This window comes from Anoplophora glabripennis, unplaced genomic scaffold, assembly GCF_000390285.2.
Source record: "Anoplophora glabripennis isolate ALB-LARVAE unplaced genomic scaffold, Agla_2.0 scaffold310, whole genome shotgun sequence".
Taxonomy (NCBI): domain Eukaryota; kingdom Metazoa; phylum Arthropoda; class Insecta; order Coleoptera; family Cerambycidae; genus Anoplophora; species Anoplophora glabripennis.
In genome coordinates, this window is record NW_019416396.1 from 293,556 (window position 1) to 313,937 (window position 20,382).

General features: G+C 31.1%; 1 protein-coding gene across 1 annotated transcript in view; it reads right to left on the reverse strand.

The window, feature by feature from the left end:
• The window catches only part of LOC108907133 (gonadotropin-releasing hormone II receptor), a 234,549-nt gene that overhangs the window by 197,415 nt on the left and 16,752 nt on the right, over window positions 1-20,382 (reverse strand). The window lies entirely within an intron of this gene.

Consider the following 20,382-nt stretch of genomic DNA (forward strand, 5'->3'; position numbering starts at 1 on the left):
TCAATGTTGGAATAAATCCCGTTGAAGAAATACCAAGCCAAACTATTTCCTACCTGAAATTACAGGTCCCAAAAAACTTATAGGTTTGGTCACTTCCACCCCTTGCAACCGAAGAGGAAGATCAAGAGATAATCCAGTAAATGCCTTTTCTGCATTAGGAAAACTGTACGGTAATTTAATTTTTGTTTTTTTCTCCAAATAAAGAGAAAAAATATAAACTAAATTCTGTAATCTCGACCTCAGTTGATGGGGGCCCGTTAGATGCCCCAGAAAAGCGCGATCGCCAATATTTTCAACCCAATCCATTCCAACTTATAATTCATCAACATTCATCAGCAGAGTGACAAATTTTGTTGATACCTTGTTGCGAATAAATCCACTGTACTCTGTACTGTAGATTTATACTTGAATGACTAGCCACTATCATTGGCCATTTATGGCACTGCCAATTGATAAGCAACATAATAAGACACGAGAGAATTACCAGTATGAACAACTCTAGTTAACTAAATTAATTTGAAAAAGTATTTTATGTTTTTACAGAATTTTATGCCTTACATAAAAATACTTGACTTATACTCATATAAAAACTTTTCGGGACGTAATGTTCCCATTTGCACTATTAGAATACTTCCGTTCTCCAAAATGTTTTTGTATTTCCGTACCCGATTTGAAATGCATGGCTTTGGGAATAAAAGTTCCATTTACAAATGCGCTTTGAGTTTTGCAGTGATATCATTTCACAGCCACCTCCGTTCTGTCTCGGTCAGGCATTGCATGAATTCTTACGTTCTTCCCGACTTTTTTACGTTTATTCGGGTCTTTTCAGCAGAAACTTTAGAACAGTGATTGTGGCACAGTTTTAGGAATGTTTTCAGCGCAAGACACGAGGAGTAATAGTAAAGACAAATGTTCGCGGAAATGAAATTTTATATTTACTCTTCCCTGTTTACTATTTCATGTTTCACGCTTGTTTGATGGAAATACAAAGGGATACGCTGTAGCAGTTCCCCTAATACGTCCTGTTTCAAACTTTGAAAACACGAGCCCATTTACTCGAATCTGTGAGTACAGAAATTGCTACAAGCAGGTAAAACTGTCGGTGAAGTTAGATTTGGATGCGTAAAATGAAGTGAAACAATTGTGGAAAGGACAGGAAATTGAAAGTTTTAATAAAAGTTGTCTTACACCCAATTTACTTTCGTGATAAATATACTTTATAATAAACGGGATTTCATGGAAGTTGGGTTTATCTCTTGGTATACATGTTGAAATGAACACACTGTATCTCAAGACACAACACCGAGAAATAGCATAGAAAATTTTCATGAAATTATAATGTAGAAAAAAATAAAGACATAAATTACTTTTAAAGAAAAATAAAAAGCTCATTTCATAGTTATTTCATATAAAACCTAAAACATTATCAGTCAAAATTTTAAATAATACGTTTTAAATGATAAGCATGTCAAAAAAATAAATTTTAGGTACGAAGGAGAAGCATTAAGGTAAAAGAAAATGCCACAAGAAGGGCCAATTTAGAGATTTTATGAGTAAATTAATGTTGAATAATCTAGTACAAAAGAAAGTTCAAATATTATAACATCAGAAACACATAGGCTAGAAGTTTCTTATAAAAGAAATTGTCATGCAAAAAATCATATAAAAATTTCTTGTAAATTAGTATTAAGACGTATAAAATCTACTACGTAGTTATAAAATGTAAATTACGCCGTAAGGTAATTAAAATCAAATTCATCGCAATATGCTAGAGAAATTGCGCAGTTAGAAAATGATAACATGGATACGAGCAACCAATGGCAATAGGCCAAATCAGTGAATTTACCTGGTACCGGAAAAACAAAAAAACATCGTGAGAAGTCAACAAGCTGTAGAGAGGTGAAGAAGGAGGAGATTCGAGAGACTGGTGAGGGGTACATGTTGTCCTGTGGCTCCCCAAAACAACATCTAAAACACCAGGAAGCACTATACACAGACCCAACAGCCATCTTCAACGCACGAGAATAGCAGACAAACCACAACAATAAAGTGAGGTTAAAGAAACGCACGCAAATTGCCAGGCAGAACGAAATAAAGTAAGTCCAGTTGCATAACTGTTTTCTCCATGCCATAAAGTGTTGCAAATTTGAACTATAAAAACTATTTGAGAAACAGAAAACCCGTTTCGACTATAAACAATTTCAGTGATTAAAATTTAAATTGACATTTTTGAAAATTCTATAATTTAAGTATTAATTTAGTTTCCAATGTTAGTAATATAAGTTAATTTGTTTTGAAAAACGTTTAAAAATAATGATAATTGGTTAACCAAACATTTTCTAAACTATAATAGGTAGAATAAGGCATTTCTCAGACAATTATTCATGTAAAAGTATATAAAGAAAATTTTAGTTTCTGTGTTCATCAAAAGGATTGTTTGAAATTGAAAGAAAAATAAGTAATAAATGTCATCTTGTGTAAATCTTTCAAATTTTGTTTTTATTCAATGCTTCCTACCAAAAATTAAATAGTAAAGGTTAATTAAAAGAGCATAGAACCGCCCCTATGAGGTAAGGACTCATGCTATTGATAAAATAAAGTGTTTTTTCTTGAGGGACAGTGTAGAAAATGAACATTCCTATCTACACTAATAAAATCCTATCTACATTGTGAACATTATTTATACAAAGTAAAGCTGCCGGAGGCGATGTTAGCAATGATAAGGTAAGAAAGTCTACTTCGTCTATATTTGTCAGTGTTATTATAAATTTTCTTATCAGAATCTATGCTCAATGGAAAATTAGATATAAACACACCCAAATGACAATTTACATTATAAAAGGCGCCCAAACGGATATTTAATTATTATAAACACACAAAATGTACACACCATCACATATTACAACAACACACAACACCATTACTTACATTATATTATTAACAAAACAACACAATAAACAATAAAATATAATAATATATTTATATATTCGGAAATGAGGCAGAATTAAACGGTTAAACCTAGGAAGACGATGGAACTTCATCAAAAAAATTATTGCATAACGACGTGATGCCTCTGCGTTTTGCTGACATTCTCTTTAAGTTAACAACATAACAACAGGGCCATTTTATTATGACTCTCACTAATTCAATCCAATTAGGTTCCTCCATCTTCACATAATTTTGCTAATAATTAACGTTATACTAGACTTTAACTTCAAACACCATTTATATGTTTCATAGAATTGCAGTTTCTAACAGTTTATTATATGCCGCATTTTTAGAAGGGTTCAAACAAGGCCAAAACACTAAATTTAAATGTTAAACAAGTTGGTGCTATTAGGCAAAGAATATTTAAAAATTAGAAAGCTGTTTGAGAATATCCTGTAATCGCCTAGACCAGAATTTCACCCACCCTACTTTCCTAAGTGTTGTGAATTTGCCTGGCTGTCGATAAGATAATCTGAAAACAATATGAGTGGTCTCCCAAATCAAATAAAACCTTAACCTATATTTCGAAGGGCAAACAAATTTACTTTCAGTTTCTAAATGGATTACGGAAACTGATTTAATCGCTAATGGGATCAAAACCCTTAATGGAGGTAAACTGTGAGGAGTTTCCAGGAATTTAATGAGGTTCCCTGGGTTAGAGCATGGACACAAAGCTACATTTTATTCCTTGTTTTAATAAATTATTTCCTATGCTACCCACTGAAACCATAATAGTATAAGGCTATTTTATCTTCAAATTAACATTTTATATACCTTGTAAGTTATTTATGATACCAAAGTGTTATGTTACATATTGGGCACGCAAGAGAAAGGTTATAATGTAAAACATTTCCAGTCACGGATATACAAGCTGATTAAATATTTTTTCGTTATGTTTTCAGATTGTAAAAGCGTTGTAGAAAAATAGAAGAGATACATTGTTCTAACTAATATAACTTCAGCAAATCACGAAACAGAAAGAAATTCGAATATATATGGACGAAAGCCCTTATTGAAATCGAACAAAGTGAAAAATTGATCGGCTAGTTAAGATAGCCACAGACATTGGAGAAAAGCAAAACGTGAAACTTCTGACAACAGATCTTATTACACCCAATAGAAAAATGATGTACAACAATTGGAGGGAATCCTACGAACTATGTGAGAAGGGGTAATACTACAAACAAGTCCAGCCTTCCCCTTTCTATTAACCCCTGATTTAAAATCAGCACTATGGCCAGAAATTGGAAATCCATTGGTCGAATGAGGTCTAATCATTTCCTATATCCTATATGTAACTGCAGAATTGGTTTAAGTGATGATCCTCATTGTCTATGCGAAGAAATTTTGTCCATTTATGAGGTTATACTCTAGTGCACTTGTAATTCTTTAATGTAATATTATTACTTAATATTACAAATAATGTTCAGTTTGCATTTAAGGTATTTATATTCGTTTTCTTTTATGCTAAACCTGTAAATGTATGAGTTTAATATTTATATATTGATCCATTTTTAAAATAATTAATGAATAAATAAATCATAGGGGACGTTGATTTTGATTTTGTAATTTTGTATTTAAAATCATTGTTTTTTTTTCAATTTTATTGGTTTAAAGCCTTAATTGCCCAGTTATTTTTGAAGAGCAAGAACTCGATGTGATTTAAAAATTAATTAATTTGTAATAAATTTGTTTTTTAAAAAATAAAACATATTTTCAATAAAACCTCTTTTTAGCCATTTGTAATTTTAATTTTTCGAACTTCTATATTACAAATATGAGCGAGTTTGATTTAAAATCAATAATTGTTAAATAAATTGTTTAAAATAGTCGGCCATATTGGATCAGCCATTTTGAATTTTCATTTTCCGACTTCATATTCTTGTTCAGCGACATCGAAAACTCCTATATTGTCAATTTGAAAGAATTCGATTTAAAATTCATTCAATTATTTTAAATGTTTTTAAAAAAACTATTTATTATTGTTTAAACAATTAAAAAACAATTAGCGTACAAAAATAAGTTTATAACTTTTTTCTAATACCTACTTATCTCCAAGTAATTTCAAAAGGTTTTAGGAAAATCCATGCTTCCCATAATTATTTCGAAATAGTGCGTAATTTTAAGCTATTTTGACTCCACTATCAATAGCGTAATGAAATTTAATATAATAGTTTCCTGCAAAAATTTAAGGTTTCTGCATTACAACAGATTAAGTTATAAATTATATTTTACACTCCAGGACTGTATATGGTTCTTTTCGCAGTTTATTACGAACATTAAAACAAATTATGGACGAAAATATTTTTAAATCAATCTGCAAACAATAATTTACAACATATGACAACTTAAGATCAGTGATAAACAAAACAGTAAAGGGCGAAGTACAGAACCCTGATGTACTCTAGAAGTTGCTACGAGGCTCATAGAATCAAAACCGTTGTAACAACACATTGCATTCTGTATAGGTAGGATCTAACAAAATCATAATACAGACAATACGTCATGTTTCTAAACAGTACGCGCCTAAAGTATGGAATAAATTCAGTAAAAACGAAACAATTTTTTTTTGGGAAAAATCCTCGAACAGGTCGATTTTTAATTTAAAAAATACATATTTTAGCATAAAAGGCGATTTTCAACCGTTTTCGAGTAGGTAATGACGTCATCGACATTTTTTTAAATAGCAACCCCTAATTTTTTTTCTTGATTCTGAAAGAAATGACTCAAATCAATTAAAATAAAGCAAAAACGTTATCAAATTTAGTTTTTCGAAATGCTTGAAGTTTTTTATGGATCACGTAGGTGTAAATCTCTACAAAGTGTCACTGTCATACCGACTTTCTAAGTATTGTAAGCGATATAAAAATTATTGTTGAATTTAAAGTATTATGGCACAGTTAACTGTCACACAGGGAATTGAAATTTTAATTCTTATCGGATGCGGGGATAAGACTAGAACGCAGCAGAAAAGTTTGCGATTTATTTAATGAAAAACATCCAGATCCCGTATCAGCTAATCAACAGTCAGTAAGATAGAATCTAAATTTAGAGAAACTGGCACTGTTGTAGATATTCTAAAACCTGGACGTCCAAGCATTAGTGAAGATCACAAACAGAACATTTTGATAAGTGGGTATGGTAGATAATTCTCATAATACTTCACGATTGGTTGCATTAAAAAATGAAATTAGTCGGACCACAGTGCTACGTATCCTGAGAAAGGAAAAATATAATCCCTACAAAATTCAACTTGTGCAGGAACTCAATGATGGATTAAATTATGATGGATTTATGTCAAGTAAATAGAGATTTACACTGGCAAATACTTGTTTCAGACGAAGCCACGTTCTGTCTCAATGATACAGTGAACCGTCAAACTTGCAGGTATTGGAGTCGGGAAAATCCTCATTGGATGGCAGACACATACCCAACACCCACAGAAATTAAATGTGTAAATGCTGGAATAGTTAACAACAGAATAGTAGGGCCTTTCTTCTTTGAAGGAACCCTTACAGGAGAAAGATATTTAGAGTTTTTACAAAATGACCTTGTTCCAGCGCTTGCAGTAATTTTTCCTAACGATAATGACATTCCTGATGACACCATATGGTTTCAGCAAGACGGTGCACCTCCGCACTATGCGCGCCATGTTCGAGATTTTCTGGACAATTGTTTTCCTGGGAGGTGGATCGGCAGACGAGGACCGATAGAATGGTCCGCGAGATCCCCAGATCTTCCCCCCTGGACTATTTCTTATGGGGCTACTTAAAGTCCAAAGTGTACGTTAATAGACCACATAATTTAGAAGAACTCCAAAATTGTATTATAAATTAAATACACAGAGTTACCCCAGAAATAATTCATAATGTGCAAGAAGAATTTCTACACAGACTTGCGTATTGTCAAGAAGTCGGTGGGTGGCAATTCGAACACTTAATTTAGGTAGAAAACTACACCAACAATATAAAGTTCACTTATATCCTATCTGCTGTTCCACTAGAAAGAATCTCACATTTCTTATTATAATCAGATCAAATCCCACGCTAACACCTGTTTATTTTTCCACCTCGAATCCTACGACAATACAAACTAAATCCTTAAAACGAGCATCAACGTCCCTCCGTACACAAGAACCGGATCGATGAAGATCGTCGCTACACGCGTCTCTGTGACACTCTCACAATCAAACGCAGGGACGTGCCTCCATACTGTATTAATAACATTAGCAGGCGTCGTAGGGGCCCCTACTGGCTCGAAACATTCCGTAAGGGGAAAAGCCACGTAACTGTAACCGATTTCCTGGGAATTAATTTGAGATAACAGATTAGATCACGGAAACTTTACGTGGAGAGATAATTATGTGCGACAGTCAGCGGAGAGAGGAAGCAGAGATAACATCTTAGTGCCAGTTACAAAGGGAATTCGGGCGATACTCAAATTTATTGCTTTTTTGCCCGATTAAAGGTGTCAGTTACAATGATATGTGATTGGCGAAGAGAAGGGATAACATTTTCTCCTAAAACTATACCTACACTATAAATAACACAGGTCAACAAGGGTCAAGAAGCAGACTAATATGCATGCAGTTGATTGCAATTCAGAAATTTAATACTCAGAAACCTTCAATACATTCGAACTCAAACTCACAAACTTCAAATCCACAAACCCACAATCCCACAAAACCCGAACCTACAAACTCCACTCTTACAAAACCCAAGCCCACCAACTCCAAACCCACAAACCGCATTGGTATGAAGTTTCTAAATTGCAATCGACTGCTTGATGTCTAAGGGATCCTTAGTAGATTTTCGCATATTGAGAAACAGAGAAACTTAAAAATTTCAACATGTGATATCTCAACGAAAATAAAAGATATTTGAGCAAACTCAACGGCATTCGAAGGTGGGAGCCTTGTGCTTTTAGATTCAATGTATTAGTTTTTTGAAAAAGAATAGATGGCATTACTACATAACCTCAAATATGACGAAAAACATTGTTTTTTGCACTTTTATGTTAGGATATCTCAAAAACCTGACGCGATAGAGCAATTCTGCTGCCCGATTCGGATTCAGCGCACCTAAATTGGAAATATATATTCAAGTTTCTGCTTCCAAAAAAAGGTTAAATTTTGTTGGTCTGTGTAATTGAAGAAATTTCAGGCTTGTGTAGGGGACGGGGTGAGGTATCAAAATGACTACTGGTTCGAATGGTGTTCCCGAGTTTCTGATAAGAGACTGTGCTCAGATTTTTTCTCGTCCCTTAAAAAAATTATTCAACTTATGCCTAACTGGGTGTCGGTAACCTGATTTGTGGAAGCTTTCAAAAGTGTGTCCTATTTTTAAAAAGGGGTGATAAATTTAACATTACATTAAATTTTCGTCCTACATCCATTATATGTCATTTTTGTAAAGTTTTTGAAATATTACTTCATGACTATATTTATTATAACATCTCTAATATGATAACACCCGATCAGCATGGTTTTATGAAAAGACGTTCTACTGACTATAGACAACAATTTACAAACTGATGTCATATATACGGACTTCAGCAATGCGTTTGATAGGCTTGATCACTCAATTTTACTCCAGAAGCTAGATATGTTTGGCGTATGAGGGGCCTTAATGAATTTCTTCAAATCTCATTTAGACAACAGAATACAGTATATAGTTTATAATGGGTATAAATCGATTGAGTATGTCGCTAAATCAGGAGTTCCTCAAGGTTCCATTCTTGGACCTTTACTATTCATTATATTCATTAACGATTTAATTAACAACTTAGATGTAAATTTTCTTCTATATGCCGATGATGTTAAAAATATACAGCTCTGTTCGCAACATTAATTACTGTATTCAGCTTCAACGAAACCTTCTTAATATAAAATCTTGGTGTAATAATAACACGCTAAAGTTAAATACGGAAAAATGTAATGTCATGTTTTTCTCCAAGTTCAATCGCATTATGTTTAATTACAGCATTGATAATGACGTTTTGAATTTGATGAAAAACTATCATTTAATAATCATATTGATACTGTTGTCTCCGAAGCTAATAGAGCATATGGATAGTTCGTAACTGTCGTGAATTTCCAAGCTTAGTTGTCAGAAAGCTTCTTTACTTTAGTTACGTTAGATCAAAACTTGAATATGCCTCTCCCGTATGGTCACCGCACAGTGGTGCAACTGGAATCAATTCAGTGTCGATTTTTTAAATTTTTAAATTTTAAATCTGATGGCTACTATCCTCATATCGGATATCCGCATGAGGACCTTTTAAGTAGAGATTCCTTTATTAGCCTTGAAACGAGACGGAAATACTTTTCGCAGGTCTTTCTTTTTAAAATTTTACTTAATTTGGCTGACTGCCAGGAATTTATAATCAAATTATCATTTTCTATACCTAGGCTTAGCTCTAGAGAAGACGGAACATTTTATTTACCAACTCCTCGTACTAATGTACTCAAATAGTAAGACCCAGGATTCTTTACGGCGCTGTGGTATGGTGGCAGAAAACACAACAGACCACAGCGAGGGAAAAACTGAATAGAATTCAGAGATTGGCCTGTTTAGGTATAACGGGGGCGATGGCATCGACCCCGACAGCTGCACTAGAAGTCATGCTAAATCTGCCACCGCTGCATATAGTGGTGGAAAGAGAAGCGCGGCTAGCAGCATATCGACTCAGGAATAACAATGACTGGAGGGGTGATTCCCACTCCAGGATCATAGACACATCTATGTCGGAACCAACTCTTGGGATGGTATCCGACAAGGTGGTCCCAAGGTTTCACTTCCACAAGCCATTTGAGACTCGAATAGAGGATCAAAGCAAGTGGGAGGAAAGGTTTAATACCCTGGAAAGGTGGAGCCTAGTATGGTTTACAGATGNAAATAAAATAAAATAAAATAAAATAAAATAAAATAAAATAAAATAAAATAAAATAAAATAAAATAAAATAAAATAAAATAAAATAAAATAAAATAAAATAAAATAAAATAAAATAAAATAAAATAAAATAAAATAAAATAAAATAAAATAAAATAAAATAAAATAAAATAAAATAAAATAAAATAAAATAAAATAAAATAAAATAAAATAAAATAAAATAAAATAAAATAAAATAAAATAAAATAAAATAAAATAAAATAAAATAAAATAAAATAAAATAAAATAAAATAAAATAAAATAAAATAAAATAAAATAAAATAAAATAAAATAAAATAAAATAAAATAAAATAAAATAAAATAAAATAAAATAAAATAAAATAAAATAAAATAAAATAAAATAAAATAAAATAAAATAAAATAAAATAAAATAAAATAAAATAAAATAAAATAAAATAAAATAAAATAAAATAAAATAAAATAAAATAAAATAAAATAAAATAAAATAAAATAAAATAAAATAAAATAAAATAAAATAAAATAAAATAAAATAAAATAAAATAAAATAAAATAAAATAAAATAAAATAAAATAAAATAAAATAAAATAAAATAAAATAAAATAAAATAAAATAAAATAAAATAAAATAAAATAAAATAAAATAAAATAAAATAAAATAAAATAAAATAAAATAAAATAAAATAAAATAAAATAAAATAAAATAAAATAAAATAAAATAAAATAAAATAAAATAAAATAAAATAAAATAAAATAAAATAAAATAAAATAAAATAAAATAAAATAAAATAAAATAAAATAAAATAAAATAAAATAAAATAAAATAAAATAAAATAAAATAAAATAAAATAAAATAAAATAAAATAAAATAAAATAAAATAAAATAAAATAAAATAAAATAAAATAAAATAAAATAAAATAAAATAAAATAAAATAAAATAAAATAAAATAAAATAAAATAAAATAAAATAAAATAAAATAAAATAAAATAAAATAAAATAAAATAAAATAAAATAAAATAAAATAAAATAAAATAAAATAAAATAAAATAAAATAAAATAAAATAAAATAAAATAAAATAAAATAAAATAAAATAAAATAAAATAAAATAAAATAAAATAAAATAAAATAAAATAAAATAAAATAAAATAAAATAAAATAAAATAAAATAAAATAAAATAAAATAAAATAAAATAAAATAAAATAAAATAAAATAAAATAAAATAAAATAAAATAAAATAAAATAAAATAAAATAAAATAAAATAAAATAAAATAAAATAAAATAAAATAAAATAAAATAAAATAAAATAAAATAAAATAAAATAAAATAAAATAAAATAAAATAAAATAAAATTATATTCCATTCTAAGAATTCAGCATAAACACCGAGAATATTCTCATTTTACCTAAATTTTCCAACATTTGTCAACTGATCTAAGTGAACTAAGAGATTTTAAAGTTGAACAATTAAAGAACAGGGAGTATAAAAATAAAAATGGCAAAAAGTATATACAAATGGATGTTTAAAGTTTATAAAAACTGTTTAGGAAATATGTCACGGAATTCCTACAGAATAGCATCATTGTTTATTCTGACACTGGCTCGAAGGAAATTGTGATAAAATACCTTACTGAGAGACGAGGAAGGAAACCCGGGACCGGTATTTTTAATTAAAACAGAAACAGAAAAGGAATATGTAACGAAGTAACGAGATCGCATTCGATTTCCTCATTAAATATTTATGGCTTTTCCATTTGCTTATGTAATGTATGACTGTGATTTAAAAAAAAAATATCTCACAATATTTGCATTCGTGTGGGTGGTGAATAACATAATATTCCGTTACCAATTCTAAAATTTTTACTTTACTGTAAAGATGATGAGCTAAATACAAAAAATTTTATTCTAAAAAAACCTTATTAAAGGGAGTCAAACAATGTTCTTGGATATCAGAAAAGTAGTAGCTGTTTTTCACGTATTGATCTTTCTTAAGTAGTCCAGTCGGCAGAGGCCGAAAAGTTACTGTTGTTAACATTTCCTTGATAACTCGGAAATAACTACACAGGAATACTTTAAATGATGAGTACAATAACAGGCTAATTTGCTGACAAAGTATTTTATCAGGAAAAAAAGTTATTACCAATTTAATCGTGAAAAAAATTTTTTTTAGTAGTTTTCTTTAAATAACTTTGTACGAAAAAATGCTTAGGACATGATTTTGTTCGTAATAAAAATATCTACAAAATGGCGGTGGTCCGGTTACGAAATTTGCAATAACAAAGCCGTGACATTGAAAAAAACGGTATAAAACGTCAATTTTTTAAAGTTGCTGTAAAGATGTCAGTTATAAACAAAAAGTGATAAAACTTTCGAAAACTATAGTTCAATATACAGGGTGATTTTTAAGTTGATACTTTCCTTTTAACACTGTATAGAATGCAAGAAAATAAGAAACTTTTTCAAATAAAATTATGTCCGAAAATGCTTCGTTTCCGAGATACAGGGTGTTAAAGTTTTAAGGAAAAAATGCCTTTTTTATCATAACTTTCCTACCACTCCAGATATTTCCGCAAAATTTGGTACACTTCTTTTGACCATTAAATTACATTTTTTGATGTAAAAGTTTTCAAAAAATTTCTACCAGTGGCGTTCGAACAGGATTTGTATTGAATTGTTTTAAAGAAAAAAAAAAGTGCGCCACTGCTTTTTCTTAAAATCAATATTATGTTTGTAATTACTTTAGAGTTAATTTGGTCTCTTGATATTTGTTCATACGACGAACGGTTTTCGTTTAAAGAAATAAAAGCCATTTTGATGCATGGCAAAATCGCTAAAATCTGATATGGTGTTTTGTATTTACCATTTTTTATGAGATTTTACCTCCTACTCTAATAATTTTTTAATAATGAAAAATCAGTGTCAACTTTATTGCGAAAAGAAGCGTCAAAAATTATGACACTTTACCCAGCCTAGGAACTAATTTATATTTCATTTGCTTTAATGCAGATACCACGTAGGAAATATTACTGCATTTACTGCAGCAGTGGCTGTCGTTGTTGCAGCCACAGAAGCCCATATAAAAGTGTACCGGGTGACGTGCCTGATTAGCCAATAAAAACAAAGGACGCATCTAACTGTTCGCTGTGAACACATTTTGTATATGAGGTTGCATATATTAAGGAGCGTAGCTCGCGTCGTAATAAATAATAATATAAGCTCATAGATTTATTTTAGCGCGAGTACATTTGGATTCTTTAAATATTTTCTTGATATTTAATATGATTAAATACATAAAATTTTATGTGTTCTGCAGTTCCGCAGCTCTTATGGTAAAACCGCCACTGTTGACATGCCTTCGTACGCGATTGGTTAAGCAACATTGTTCCCGGCAGGTGGATTGGCCGCAAGGGGCCGGATGACAGCGCTTGTTTCGTATGGCCCCTACGTTCACCAGATCTGAAGCCATGCGATTTTTACCTTTGGGGGTTTATAAAGGATCGGGTGTATGTGTCTCCGCTACCAGCTGACCTAAACGACCTACGACATAGGATTGAAGTTACAATTACATCAATTACTCCAGATACACTGAGCAAGATTTGGGACGAACTCGGCTATCGAATCGATGTGTGCCGTGTGACGGAGGGTGCTCACATTGAACACTTGTAGGACAAATTGTTTGAGTTGTTCGTTCATTTGATTTGTAAGATCACTGTAATAAATTCTACAAACTTTTAAAACACTTCTTTTGGTACGCCCCGTATAGCTGTTCCTTATAAGAAGAGACATTAGTAACTTGTGCAAATTCTTCACAAACTTCGGCAGATGTTATGCGTTCCGAAAATGATGGCAACAATGCTATTAGGGTTGTTATTAACAAAAAGGAAGTTAAATGTGACAAAACAAAAAACGAAATGTCTATTACTATTACTATAAATGTAAATGTTAATGTTCCAAAGTTCCACTAGTGGATAAATTATCACTTTAGACGGTTCATATGTGTGGATAAAAGTCCGATTATAAGGTGATTGTGGATAAACATTTTTATCCACGACTATTGTATAATGTACCCATTATACGTCTGTTTGCTCGACCTTAATAATACCCATTAATCACGGCAGTGATTAATGAGTCATTAATCACTACTGTCAGATGCTTCCTTAATTTAGCTATAATATTATATTGTTCTGCTACAAACAATCCGTTTTTAAAATTTTATCGTGTAAACCACTAAATATTTTCAATTCAGTGCTGTACATATAAAAAAAAAAATTAAAAAAGTGAATTTTCCTAGACCGGATTCGAACCCGGGACCCGCGGTTGGAAGGGAAAGAGCATCTACACTGAGCCATCAGCGACTTCATTTGTGTGAGTCGTATATCTGTTTCTTAACATACCATGTTTTTCGAAACATTTCAAAAAAACTTCAACAAAAATATTTAGTAGTCGTGGATAAAGTATAGTATTCTACTCCCGTATAATGGGTATTATTCACTCGGTGATTTAGGCCACTCGCCTGCGGCTCGTGGCCGTAAACTTCACCTCGTGAATAATACCCATCATTATACGCTCGTTGAATAATATACTATTAATGTAAGTACTCTTTACATTTAATTAAAGTATATTCTGAGATCAATAAAAGCACTAAATTATGTACAAACACGGTGGTGCCTTAATCAAAACTACTATGTTATTCAACTAAAAAAAAACATCAAACGAGAAAAACAAGTCGTAAAGGCACCTTCCAGCGATAAAAAACAAATAAACCATCCCTCTGGTGGCTGCGTACGGCAGTTAATAGAGGAATTCCTAATGTTCCATATTTTATTCCATAGGGATATGCGGCATATCAATAATTCCACAGCTTCGGTAGTAATAAAAAAAAGCCTTCGTGTGCTACTTCACACAAAGTTGATATTAGCAAGGTTGTATGAAGGTAACTCACAATTACTTAAAAATGAATAAGACATCAAAATAGGTTATGCGTAGTAGTAGTTTTTTTCTTTATTGGATATTTTGCGCCTGTGAACAAAATTTAGGAAATAATCAAATAAACCCTTACGCCAAAAGGATCAAAGTTAATTTTTATGAAAATCATTTTGCCTAATCAAAAATTTCACATTGAATGAAAAACGTAACTACAAAATACGAAATACATCACTAAAAATTACAAAATTACAAATTCATTGNAATGTCAACTTTATTGCGAAAAGAAGCGTCAAAAATTATGACACTTTACCCAGCCTAGGAACTAATTTATATTTCATTTGCTTTAATGCAGATACCACGTAGGAAATATTACTGCATTTACTGCAGCAGTGGCTGTCGTTGTTGCAGCCACAGAAGCCCATATAAAAGTGTACCGGGTGACGTGCCTGATTAGCCAATAAAAACAAAGGACGCATCTAACTGTTCGCTGTGAACACATTTTGTATATGAGGTTGCATATATTAAGGAGCGTAGCTCGCGTCGTAATAAATAATAATATAAGCTCATAGATTTATTTTAGCGCGAGTACATTTGGATTCTTTAAATATTTTCTTGATATTTAATATGATTAAATACATAAAATTTTATGTGTTCTGCAGTTCCGCAGCTCTTATGGTAAAACCGCCACTGTTGACATGCCTTCGTACGCGATTGGTTAAACAACATTGTTCCCGACAGGTGGATTGGCCGCAAGGGGCCGGATGACAGCGCTTGTTTCGTATGGCCCCTACGTTCACCAGATCTGAAGCCATGCGATTTTTACCTTTGGGGGTTTATAAAGGATCGGGTGTATGTGTCTCCGCTACCAGCTGACCTAAACGACCTACGACATAGGATTGAAGTTACAGTTACATCAATTACTCCAGACACACTGAGCAAGATTTGGGACGAACTCGGCTATCGAATCGATGTGTGCCGTGTGACGGAGGGTGCTCACATTGAACACTTGTAGGACAAATTGTTTGAGTTGTTCGTTCATTTGATTTGTAAGGTCACTGTAATAAATTCTACAAACTTTTAAAACACTTCATTTTGGTACGCCCCGTATAGCTGTTCCTTATAAGAAGAGACATTAGTAACTTGTGCAAATTCTTCACAAACTTCGGCAGATGTTATGCGTTCCGAAAATGATGGCAACAATGCTATTAGGGTTGTTATTAACAAAAAGGAAGTTAAATGTGACAAAACAAAAAACGAAATGTCTATTACTATTACTATAAATGTAAATGTTAATGTTCCAAAGTTCCACTAGTGGATAAATTATCACTTTAGACGGTTCATATGTGTGGATAAAAGTCCGATTATAAGGTGATTGTGGATAAACATTTTTATCCACGACTATTGTATAATGTACCCATTATACGTCTGTTTGCTCGACCTTAATAATACCCATTAATCACGGCAGTGATTAATGAGTCATTAATCACTACTGTCAGATGCTTCCTTAATTTAGCTATAATATTATATTGTTCTGCTACAAACAATCCGTTTTTAAAATTTTATCGTGTAAACCACTAAATATTTTCAATTCAGTGCTGTACATATAAAAAAAAAATTAAAAAAGTGAATTTTCCTAGACCGGATTCGAACCCGGGACCCGCGGTTGGAAGGGAAAGAGCATCTACACTGAGCCATCAGCGACTTCATTTGTGCGAGTCGTATATCTGTTTCTTAACATACCATGTTTTTCGAAACATTTCAAAAAAAACTTCAACAAAAATATTTAGTAGTCGTGGATAAAGTATAGTATTCTACTCCCGTATAATGGGTATTATTCACTCGGTGATTTAGGCCACTCGCCTGCGGCTCGTGGCCGTAAACTTCACCTCGTGAATAATACCCATCATTATACGCTCGTTGAATAATATACTATTAATGTAAGTACTCTTTACATTTAATTAAAGTATATTCTGAGATCAATAAAAGCACTAAATTATGTACAAACACGGTGGTGCCTTAATCAAAACTACTATGTTATTCAACTAAAAAAAAACATCAAACGAGAAAAACAAGTCGTAAAGGCACCTTCCAGCGATAAAAAACAAATAAACCATCCCTCTGGTGGCTGCGTACGGCAGTTAATAGAGGAATTCCTAATGTTCCATATTTTATTCCATAGGGATATGCGGCATATCAATAATTCCACAGCTTCGGTAGTAATAAAAAAAAGCCTTCGTGTGCTACTTCACACAAAGTTGATATTAGCAAGGTTGTATGAAGGTAACTCACGATTACTTAAAAATGAATAAGACATCAAAATAGGTTATGCGTAGTAGTAGTTTTTTTCTTTATTGGATATTTTGCGCCTGTGAACAAAATTTAGGAAATAATCAAATAAACCCTTACGCCAAAAGGATCAAAGTTAATTTTTATGAAAATCATTTTGCCTAATCAAAAATTTCACATTGAATGAAAAACGTAACTACAAAATACGAAATACATCACTAAAAATTACAAAATTACAAATTCATTGCTAATATTTAGTTGGCTTTGAAAAACAGATAACACAGCAGTCCGTAACTACGCTGTGAATATCATATTCAGAAATATGTATTATTAAAAAAATTAAAAAACCATGTCAAAGGGACATCTTCAAAGACGATTTATGTCAAATCGATATCAAATCATCTATAGAATTTTCTGTCTTGTTTGTCGGTTTATTTTCCGGACACCCTGTATATCGCGCACTCAAAAAGTTAATAACTTTTTTAATCATTTTTGACAGTCCATTATTTACTTCATCTTTTAGTATTTGTAGCCAACAACGATCCAAGTTCACAGAGCAATTTGACACCTAAATCTAAAACAATTTTTTCACAATTCTGTAGAAAAACATTTTCAATATTTGTATCTCATGATTCTTGAGCATACCTGTACCAAATAATCCACTATATTCAATGAAGACAAAATAAAAATGCTTCTGTTTTAAAAAATACAGATACGGGGGTATCTGGACAATTAGTAAGTATTCAGTCAATGCAGGGATGACGAGGAGAAGATAATTTTATTTCCGGCCAAGGAAATGCAAGCACATAGAATGTGAGAGAAAGGAAAGTTAGGTATATGATTAAATTTTGCGAGATTAAATGAATCTGATAATTAGTCACTGAGATCCAAGGATAATCGAATAAAACATGACAAGCTTTATCTTATAATCTATTTAGCAGAACCACATCTCACTAGAACTTTAACACATGTATTTCCCGGTGTAAGTTTCCTTCTACTATTAATCTTAATAATCCTCCCTAGGAAACTGGCATTCGCCGTTTTTAAGAATCAAAACTGTAGCGAAAAACAAATTACAATAAAAAATCGAAAGTACAGCGAAAAATCGGCAAAAATCGGAACAGTAGCGAAAAATCGACACCGCTTATTGTCAATAAACATTTGTTGTGAGACAATATTCCTAATCTCAGATACTTAAGAAATAGAGGTAAATAAATGGTAATTTTCGTTTCCTAAAAATTAAGGTAATTTTATGCAAAATTAATTAAAAGGTCCCTAAGTAATTAAGTGGTTTAACGAAGAAGCGAGGGTTCCAGAGAGAGGTATAGAGAAGCATTTAACTTCGAGCTAAATAGCCACCCTACAAATTAATTAAAAAAAGATACGAAAAATGCGCGAAAAGAACAAAGCCAGACAAAGTCTCTGGCTATTACCTAAATCGCTACTTCTTTTCTACTATGATTCATGATTTAATTTAAAAAACAATAAATAATCTGTCCGTTTATACAAGGTGATTCAGAGTTTATCCAAAAACAAAATTTGAATGTAGAAGGGACTCTTACAAATATAATTTTGTAAAAAAAAAATCAAAAATGACAGTTCGAAAATGATTTAACACAATTCTGTACGGCACTGGAAACTGGTGCACTATAAAACCTGACCTTACGCAAGGCAAAGCATGCAGTCGACGACCGGCACGGCAGCAAAGTATAATAACAAATGAACGGTCAAAAAATTCAAAGAATTTCTTTCCTAAGGAAAGCTTTTGCGGCTATTGTTATTATTAATTAATAAAATTCATTTGTGGTTTCAATTAATAAAATAATTCGACATACCTGACGTTACAACAACTGTTCAAAATTTTGTGTATGCACATTTGGGCCCAATTTACCCAGTTTCTGCGAAACAAGACACCACCATAACACAAATGTTGTCTTGACAATAAATGACACTTGAAAAAAACTAATGTAAACACTATCGCAAAAACTTTAATACTAAAATCGGATTTCAGTATTCGGGACCTGCGGTTACGTGGAGAGAGAGTGCATTGCGTACAGCGCAGAACGCGAATGACGCTAGATCTATATAACCCAGTGACATAAGGGTTGTAAATACTACAAGTTGATTAATGTTTTTCTAGGAAACTATAAGAATTTTACAAACTTTTTTTACGATATTGACTCTATTTTTCATGACCCCAATTTTTTTTGTAAGTTGTGAATCACCCTGTATAAATAGCTACAACTTGTTTCATGCAAGAACATGATAATAAGGTATCATTTGTGATGTTTTTAATTATCTGTAACTTAAGTTCAACCACCTGACAATACATATACTATTATGTAATTTGGTGATTGGTAGCGGTGTATTTATTATTTTGATATTTATTGATTTATTTTTATTATATTATAATTATTATTTAATTTGGTGATTAATTTTGTTTCTGGTGTGTAAATTTTGTGTGTGTATAAGAATTAATTATCCGTTTGGGCGCCTTTTTTATGTAAAATGTCATTTGGGTGTATTTATATCTAATTTTCCATTGAGTGTAGGTTCTGATAAGAAATTTTAATAATAATAATGACAAACATAGACGAACTAGACTTTCTTACCTTATCATTGCTAACATCGCCTCCGGCAGCTTTACTTTGTATAAATAATGTTCACAGTGTAGACAGGATTTTATTAGTGTAGATAGGAATGTTCATTTTCTACACTGTCCCTCAAGAAAAAACACTTTATTTTATCAATAGCATGAGTCCTTACCTCATAGGGGCGGTTCTATGCTCTTTTAATTAACCTTTACTATTTAATTTTGGGTAAGAAACATTGAATAAAAGCAAAATTGGAAATATTTACACAAGATGACATTTATTACTTATTTATCTTTCAATTTCGAACAATATTTTTATGAACACAGAAACTAGAATATTTTTTTTATATACTTTTACATGAATAATTGTCTGAGAAATGCCTTATTCTACCTATCATAATTGAGAAAATGTTTGGTTAACCAATTATCATTATTTTAAACGTTTTTCAAACAAATTAACTTATACTACGAACATTTGAAATTAAACTAATACTTAAATTATAGAATGTTCAAAAATGTCAATTTAAACTTTAATCACTGACATTGTTTATAGTTTGTAACGGGTTTTGTATTTCACAAATAGCTTTTATAGTTCGAATTTGCAACACTTTATGGCATGGAGAAAACTCTTATGCAACTGGACTTACTTGGTTTCGTTCTGGCTGGCAATTTGCGGTCGT